Source organism: Phyllobates terribilis, unplaced genomic scaffold, assembly GCF_046119375.1.
Source record: "Phyllobates terribilis strain yellow unplaced genomic scaffold, ASM4611937v1 Scaffold_5__5_contigs__length_657084704, whole genome shotgun sequence".
NCBI lineage: Eukaryota > Metazoa > Chordata > Amphibia > Anura > Dendrobatidae > Phyllobates > Phyllobates terribilis.
Window position 1 is genome coordinate 149,259,192 of NW_027362765.1, and position 9,734 is coordinate 149,268,925.

The window sequence follows — 9,734 nt, forward strand, 5'->3', positions numbered from 1 at the left end:
TATATTTCTAAAGGTGCTATTGACATGAAATTCTCACCAGATGTCAGTAACAACTCATCCAATCCACACAGGTAAAGAAATCAAACCATAGATGTACATAAATTATGTATAATAATGAGGAATGACACACGCAAAATGTATTGAACGCATGAAAGAGCGGTTCAAAAAGCCATAGAAAGTCATGACACCAGCTGAAATCTATCAGTAATTAGAAAGCAAACATGCCACTTAGTGAAAAATAATATCAACTAATGGCCTATAAAAAGACGTTTCATTACCAAGGTGCCACAGAAGAAACATCTCATGATGGGTAAAACCATTGCGTTGTCTCAAGACCTTCACAACCTTATTGTTGCAAGATATACTGATAGCATTGGTTACAGAAGAATTTCTCAACGACTAAAGGTTCCAGTGAGCACTGTTGGGGCCATAATCCGGAAGTAAAAAGAATATAATTTCACCGTCAACCAGCCACGACCAGGTGCTCACCGCAAGATTTCAAACAGAGGAGTGAAAATGAATTATCAGAAGAGTTGTCCAACAGCCAAGGAGCACCTGTGGAGAGCTACAGAAAGACCTGGAATCAGCAGGTACAATTGTCACAAAGAAAACAATGAGTAATACACTCAACCTCCATGGCCTGCATGCATTCTCACTATGCAAGACTCCATTGCTGGACAAAAAGCATGTTCAAGTGCGTTCCTTTCATGTTTATGTTTGCTCAACAACATTTAGTCAAGCTAGTGCAATATTAGGAGAAAATAGTGTGGTCAGATGAGACCAAAATTGGAACTTTTTTTTTTTATTATTATTTATTTAAACTCTTTTTATTGAAAAATTCCACAGGATAATGGTTTCAATCAAATACTGTCATATTATAAGGCCAGGGTAATCCAAACATTGACCGTTCTCAGTTCAATACAGTTTACATCACATTCTCAATAATCAGAGTAAACAGTGAAAGAAAAAAAAACAAGTTGAAACATTAAGTTTCATTATGGAGCACTGCACTCTTTACTAAACAGGCCGATTCCTTATCAGAATTCAGTACATATATCAATTATGGTTGTAGCAGAGGTACACTCTTACAGTCCATATATATCATATATCATTTTCCACGTGTTCAAAAGGGCGTATATCAGGACTGATAACGTGAGATTAGCGAGGTCATGGCACTAGGGGATAGGTGTGTTAAGGGCGAATCACACCATCTTTCCCATATCCTTTGGAACTTCTGGGGACATCCCCTATTTCTATATACTATATTTTCATACGGTATTGTATCATTCACTAGCTTTTTCCATTGGTTGATAGGAGATTTCCCTCCCATCCATCTTAGTGCTATCGCTTTCCTGGCCATAAATATAACCTCGCGAAGGTATATCCGATCATAGTGTGTCCACATTTCCTCGTCCACAATACCCAAGATACAAAACTCTGGACTACATTCAGGCTGTGTGCCCACGATGCGTTTTTAATGCGTTTCCGCAGCGTTTTTGCAGCTGCGGAAACGCATTATAAACGCATGGTAGAAGGGCAGCAATGTTCCCCAATGATAATCCGCATGTGCTGTGCACATGCTGCGGATTATCATTGCGGAAAAAAACGCAGCACTACCAATTATTTTGCGGAAGTGCTGCGTCTTCGCCGCCATTGACTTGCATTAGACCGCATGGATTACGCATCACTGTATATGTAGATGCGTAATCCAAGCGTTTTAATATGCGGATGGTACCCGGGTGTAGATGAGAGGAGAGTCTCATCCACACCCAGGTACCATTAAAAAAAAAGAATAAAATAAAAAATAAATGTATACTTACCTTCTGTCGGCCCGCGCTGCGCTCCTACTTGCTTCCCGGCACTTTGCAGTGAATTGAAGGACCTGCGCTGACGTCAGAGTCATGTGACGGGTCACGCGACGCTGACGTCGGCAGGTCTTTCAATTCATTGCTGCCGGCAGCCGGGACGGAGCGAAGCAAGACAGCGCGGGCCATCGGAGGGTAAGTATATATTTTATTTTTTTATTTTTACCACTCTCTCGGGTCACACTATATAAATCCATGCCGGTTGCATGGATTTATATAGTGTGACCTAGTTGTCACAAGCACTTTCCAAGTGATGCTAAAATCGCTTGGAAAGCGCTTGTCAATCCGCATGCGGAAATGTCGCTTCACATCTGCATGTCCCTGGCAGGAAAACGCATGTACAATCCGCATGCGTTTTTTTCTGCCAGGGAGATGCAGAAACGCTCAGAAAAAAATCCTGAGCATTTCTGCATCGTGGGCACATAGCCTCAATTGGCATCCCAACTATCCGTTCCAATGTAGTTATCACTTCACTCCAATATCTTCGTATTATCCCACAATTTCAAATAAGATGCCAGAAATCCGCTCCTGATTCCCCACATCTGTAACATTCATCAGATGCCATTCTACCAAATCTATGCAGTATTATTGGGGTCTGGTAAGATTGATGGAGTATATATAATTGAATTCATTTATTATTGGCGGCTGGTGACACCACCATATGCGCTTCCAGTGCATCATTCCACTGATCATCAGTTATAGAAGGGATTAATTGCCGCCATTCATTCTCTACAACAAGTTGGGTAGAAGCAATCTTAGAGTTCAGTAGAAAGGTATATAGAGAGGATACCACACCTATGGGTCCTTGAGTTTTTAGTACTATTAATGTGTATTTGGATATTCACCTCCTAGGATGTGGGAATTGGTGTGTTATAGCATGCTTCATTTGTAAATATATGTAGAAGTCCCTATGAGGGATCCTAAACTTTATTTGGATTTGATCAAATGACAATAAAATTTCATTTTCAAAAATCTGATTGAGTGTTGTTGTTCCGTGTTGCTTCCAGAAGATTGGGTCCTGTAGGTTTTTAAGCTGTGGAAATTCAGGGTTATCCCATATTTCGGTTTCTCCCATTTGATCAGTAAATCTCACGATACACTTACTCTCTCGCCATACCTGCATCGCTAGGCTATGTGCAAATAATTAGCCCTGTGGTGGCCTGTAGGAGCCTTTTAACATAGCCCATGGTGTATTCCCATTTAAAAAGTGTATAAGATGCACTTCTGCATTAGTGAGTTTATCACTGCTTATCCAGCACTTCAAATAGCGTATCTGGCTAGCTAAATAGTGGAGAAATAGGTCAGGCACCGCGCAGACCCCTGATCCTTGGGTCTGTGCAGAGATCCAATACTTAGTTTGGGCCTTGCTGAGCCCCATATAAATGTTGCCATCATACCATGTATTTTCCTAAAAATTTCTTTGGGGATTTTAATGGATGAATGTTCCAATACGTGCAAACATTTTTGAAGGTTAATCATTTTGATTAGGTTAATTCTTCCTGCCACAGACAACGGAAGTTGGGACCAGTTTTCAAATTTTTTCTTCATCATAACCTTAAAGCCGTACACATTGTCCTTGAGGTCCATAATTATGTTTTGATTAATTATAATACCTAGATATTTGAATTTTTGTACTACCTGTAATCCAAAAAATACAGGTTCGGTTATGTTATCTATAAGTGGCATAACCACAGATTTGCTCCAATTGATTTTTAGGCCCGATAATTCCCCAAAGTAGTTAATAAGGTCAATTGCTCTTGGGAGGGATTGTTCTATTTTGTTTAGGAAGAGGATCAGGTCGTCTGCATATAATCCCACTTTATCTGTTCTGGAGTTTATACTAATACCCTCCACCAGGTGGTCCTGTCTAATTTTAAGGGCAATAGGCTCTATCGCTAAAGCGAAGAGCATCGGAGATAAGGGGTAGCCCTGTCTAGTTCCTCTACCCAGGTTAAACTATTCCGATAATATTCCATTTACTAGAATGTTAGCTCTCGGCATATAATAGATCAATTTAATCCAGCTACAAAATTTATCAGAAAACCCAAATTTCAGGAGCACACACTGTAAAAACGTCCACTCCAAGGAATCAAAGGCTTTTGCCGTATCTAAAGAAGCTATAGCCCAGGGTTTCTGATATATATGGCCAATCTGTGTCAACACTTGAGCTCTTCTAATATTAGATGAGGTAGACCTTCCCGGCATAAAGCCAGATTGATCCTCATGTATAATGTTTAATATTACTGTTTTTAATCTATTGGCTATGAGTTTCGTAAGTATTTTGTAATCTGTATTCAATAGGGATATAGGGCGATAAGAGCTACATTCCTCAACTGGTTTATCTGGCTTGGGGATCAGTACTATAGTGGCATCATAGAAGGATTGGAGAAATGAGCATCCCGAAAGTGTCTCAGAAAACGTTTGCAACAGAACTGGAGCTATTAGATCTATATATCTTTTGTATAATTCTATGGGTATGCCATCGGGTCTCGGTGCTTTCCCATTAGATAGACATGGCTGCTTCCCTTATTTCTTCCAAAGTGATATCTCCATCCGGGAGTGTCCGACGTTCACGAGAGTTTAGGGAATTCTATTTGATTTAGGTATTCATCAATTTCCTCTATAGTGTTGTTGGATTGGGAGTTATAAATTTCTCTATAGTATTCTTCAAATCTGCTTGCAATCTGATCTGATTTGAGCAGCGGGCTACCTTCCCTTGTGTTAATGGCCAGTATTGATGGGGACATCTGATTTTGCTGGACAATGTATGCCAGAAATTTACTCGATTGGTTACCCAGCTCAGAGTAAGTTTGTTTTGAAAAGAAAAGTTTTCTCCGCGCTTTTTCCTGCAGATGGGTCAGGTACTCCCTCCCTTTCCCAAGCCAATTATGTAAGGAATTATCTGAGGGATTGTTAATATACTCAGCATCTAGTAATTTACATTCTTCGGCACGCCTCTGCTCCCCAATAGACGATTCCCTTTTAATGTATGAAATCGCTGATTTAACGTATCCCCTTATATATGGTTTGTGTGTCCCATACTATCAATCTGTCAGGGAAGTCCCCATGATCTGCTATAAATACTCCCACTTGATCTGGTATTCTATCATGTTCTCCTATAAGGGACAACCAAAACGGATGTATGCGAAACCTCTTGGATCTGTTGGGGCCCCCCAGATGAAGGGATGCTGTCAGTGGAGCATGATCTGATACCGTTCTAGGGGAATATTCAATTTTGCTTAAATCTGAAAATGCAGTACTGTTTCCAAATATATGATCTATTCTAGATAAACATCGAACAGCAGGTGTATAGCAGGAAAATTCTCTCGAGTGGGTGCTGCTGTCTCCACAAATCAAGCCAACCCACCTCCGTTATGAAAGTATGTAAAGCAGTGGTGTCTTGACTATCAGACCTAGTGTTTGCATGGCTCATTTTATCCAAGTGTGTATTAAGAATCATATTGAACTCTCCCATACATAACATTTTAGCATCTGGGTACTACGATACAAAAATCACTGCCTGTTGGAGTACATCCATTTTGGCTGGTGGTGGGTTGTATATGTTAAGTATTACATATGGCACCATATCTATAAATGCATATATGAAAATAAATCTTTTGACCGTTTGCACTAACCATCTCACTGACCACAATGGTGACTACACCACTAGAATAGGAAGTATGTGTAGCGTGTTTATGCCACTGTATCCAGGCTTTGTTCATGCCACTGTATCCAGGCTTTGTTCATTCTGGATATGGTGTCTGGAGTTAAATGGGTTTCCTGAAGGCATATTATCTGCACCTGAGACTTGCGTATCTGGGAGAATGCAATATTCCTTTTCTTGGCATTTCCTAATCCCCTAATGTTCAATGAAATTTAAGTGACACCATATAGGTTCCATATAAAATTTTGACCAAGGATATTATTCTTCTTAAGAGTGCATGCTTTATTCATTTGTAGGCCATTTCTCAACAATGAACCAAGAATGCAGTGCTCACATTTAAATCATAAGCAAGGTAGTTAAAATATAACGTTTATTAGATATATATTAAAATTTCCTTATATAAAAAAAAACAAAACAGAGAGCCATATAATGAACCCTGGGTCTTGTGAGAAGAGGATAAGGGCTGATTGTAATGGTGGAGACCCTCAGCCCTGTTTTCAGTCTCCCCTGATGAATCTATTTGGGAGGAAACGCGTTGGGAGCAGGATACCTCCAATACTCCTTGGTCTTGAATAATAGGATGACATTATACCAGGATGAATCAAGCCATGATGCACTATAGGATTGAGTGAGATTGTTTCATTATGCTTTGTACAACAATAACCCAAAGGATTTTTTTAGTGAGGCTTTGTTGATTTTCCCTGACATGGTCCACGGTACCTTTTTTGTATAAAGGGCATGTGGGATTTCACTGTATAGTCCATGGTACCTTTTTGTTAAAGGGCATGTGGGATTTCACTGTATAGTCCATGGTACGTTTTTGTTAAAGGGCATGTGGGTTTTCATTGTATACCTAAGGTTATTGATAATGTATTGCACACTCCTGTGATATGAGTCGCAGGATTTATATATGTGCTAGGTTGGTGAATATTATCTTGACCTATTATACACCTTTTTGAGCACATGCATGGTATCTCTATATGATTGTTACTAAAAATGTCAACCAACACTAGTAAGGGTAATATTTAATTATATGATCCTCTGTGTTCTGGATGAACTGAGGCTGACTCTTCTAAACCCTATATACTTGGTACTTGGCATTTTGAGGTGTGGTTTGCATGTATATACAGCTATAAGCTGTTGATGGTAATTCAGAAGACCCAGGGTTCATTATATGGCTCTTTGGGGTTTTTTTATATAAAGAAGTTTTAATATATATCTAATAAACGTTATGTTTTAACTACCTTGCTTAAGATTTGACTGATCTGGTGGTTACTCCGATAGCTTGTTACCAGTGCTCACATTTAACTGAAATTACAATCAGGTCTAAAACAAATGACTAATAGTGCCATAGAAATACAACTGGAGATGCCTATAAACTTTCAAAAACTTAAGTATAGGCATGAATAGAAAAATGTTTCCCCCCTTTTGAAAAATCCGAACCACTAATATCAATTGTAATAAATTCAAAATATATACCTTAAATAATTCTATATAAAGGCTACTATAGGATTATTGGTCTGGTAACCTGGTTTTTGCTAAACCCAAAGGGTAACCAAGTCCTCGGACCCGGAACTGAGGCACTAACACCCGAAGAAGTGGATACCTCGCCACCTTCCCAATACGGATTTCCAATAGTTTTCATCAGCCCTTTCTAAGAACATCAACATGAGGCTATATAATCAAAATCTGGATCCCACCCCCTTCAATACACACTTCGCCCGTCCCTCCCGGCTAATAAATTCAGGAAAGATAAAACATCTTTTGTTTAATCACTATATGAACTGTCCAACTCAACCTTATGGGTGTAAATTCTGTTTTGTTTTGATAATCGGACATTAGATTAAATTCAGAGAGGTATTTGTATTAATCACTATGATAACCCAACACAGATAAAAAACATAGCTATTGTCTAACATTTCAACAATATCCTGCAGGGTTTAAATTAATGTCCTCTATCTGAATCAGACAATTCAATATTAATACAATAAACTTTTCATATCAACATGTATTATCATTACTGCCTCTGATGTCTCTCCTGGAATCCACTCCTCTGCTTCCACGGGATTCTGAAAGAAAACTACCCTGTCGCCATCCACTACCCTTAGTCTGGCTGGGTATGCCATAGAGTAGCTCACATTGGAACTTTTCAGATGTCTTTTATTTGATATAAATGAGGCTCTTTGTTTCTGTAAGTCATCTGAAAAGTCTGGAAACAGCATTACGGTGACGTTTTCATGCTTAATCACTTGGGCCTTCTGTGCCAATTGTAGAATATAGACTCTGTCTTTCCAGTTAAGGAATCTGGCTAGTAGAGGTCTAGGAGGGGCCCCCGGAGGATTTGGTCTCCCAGGTACCCGGTGTGCCCTCTCCACCGCATATGCAGCAGAAAAGGTGGCAAAATTTAACTCTTCAGATGTCATAATATCATGTTTGGAGGCCAAAAGGCACTGCATATCAGCCCAAAAATGCAATACCAACAGTGACATTTGAAGGTTGAAACATCATGGAGTGGGGCTGTTTTTCAGCATACGGCACTGGCAAACTTCATATAATTGTGAGAAAGATGAATAGACAAAAGTAGAGAGAGATTCTTGATAAGAATTTGCTGCCATCTACCAAGATGATGAAGATGAAACGAGGGTGAACATTTGAGCAAGACAATGATCCTAAACACACAGCCAAGGAAACTCTTAATTGGTTTCAGAGAAAGAAAATAAGGCTGCTAGAATGACCCAGCCAATCACCTGACCTGAATCCAATAGAAAATTTATGGAAGGAACTAAAGCTCAGAGTCCATAGGAGCCCATGGGACCTTTAGGACGTGAAGAGTGTTTGTGTGGAAGAATGGGTCAAAAATCACTCCTGAGCAATGCATGCAACTTTTTTTCTCCATACAGGAGGCGTCTTGATGCTGCCATCACCAACAAAGGCTTTTGTACGAAGTATTAAATACGTTCCCTGTGTCATTCATTATTATACAACTTAATTTATGGAACACTATGGTTTGGTTTCTTTGCCTGTGTGGATTGGATGAGTGGTTACCGACATCTAGTGAGAATTTCATGTCAATAGCTACTTTTAGAAATATATTTACTTAGAAAATTTGTGTGTTCCATACTTATTTCACCTGCTGCATATAAGTCAGACTACCATTTAATGTGTATGGTTGTCTCCCAGAATCATCTATTGGGAGAGGAGAAGTATCCGACATTTTGAATTGATATGTTTTATCCTTTTGTTTCTGCAGAAGATAAGCTGCTGCCAAAGTTTTCTGGCAGCTGCTTACTCCTCTCTACCTATTAAAAACATGAATGCTCTACCGAGGAGGGAATCAGGGTATATTGCTGTTGGATGAAATCTGGTATTTGGACATCATTTAGATTGGTTTACTGTACTTACAAGACCTAGATGTGAACTGGTCTTGGATCACTACAAAGATCAATGGCTCTGCACATATTTTATATACTGTACATGTAAGAAAAATAGGTTGCACACCAAACATAGCGAACAATGTGAAAAAATGTATTCCGTGCCCTCCTCCCATTAGCGTAAGGGTGCGTTGTGTCCTTGTCGGGGCATATATCCGAAAGCCCCAGCAAAACTGGGTCCAGACTTATACGCCGACGTGGCCATAGACTGTATTGATGCAGACAGAGCAAACATACGCTCTGACGTGCATCATTTTCGGGCTTACAGGAGGCGGACACTCAGACACAGTCTACTGCGTCTGAGTGTCCGCCTCCAGTAGGCGGACATTCACGAAAATGATGGACATCAGAGCGTACGTTTGCTCTGTCTGCATCATTACAGTCTACTGCCCCGTTTGCGCATGTGTCTGGACACCTTTTTGCAGGGGATTTTGGATGTATTCCCCGACGGGCATACATCCCTAGGTGTTTTTAAATAGAGCTTGATGCTACCTGCCTATATAATTTATGCTTTTAGCCCAGGAGAGGCATCGTGTTAGGTTTAGGGTCCCAACAAAGGTGTATGCTTTTTCATTGACTTGGGCTCACACGAATTGGCCAATTTGTGCGCTAAGTACTTTCATTTTTTTTATATGTTTTCTACAGCAACAATGCAATTCCAATTTCATGTATTCATTGCATTTCAGAGTGCAGCTTTAATTTTGTTAGCCTCTGCCCTCTCCCTGAAAATGAAGCCTTTACCCCCAGCTCTGATGACTCTTTGTTTGAGAATCC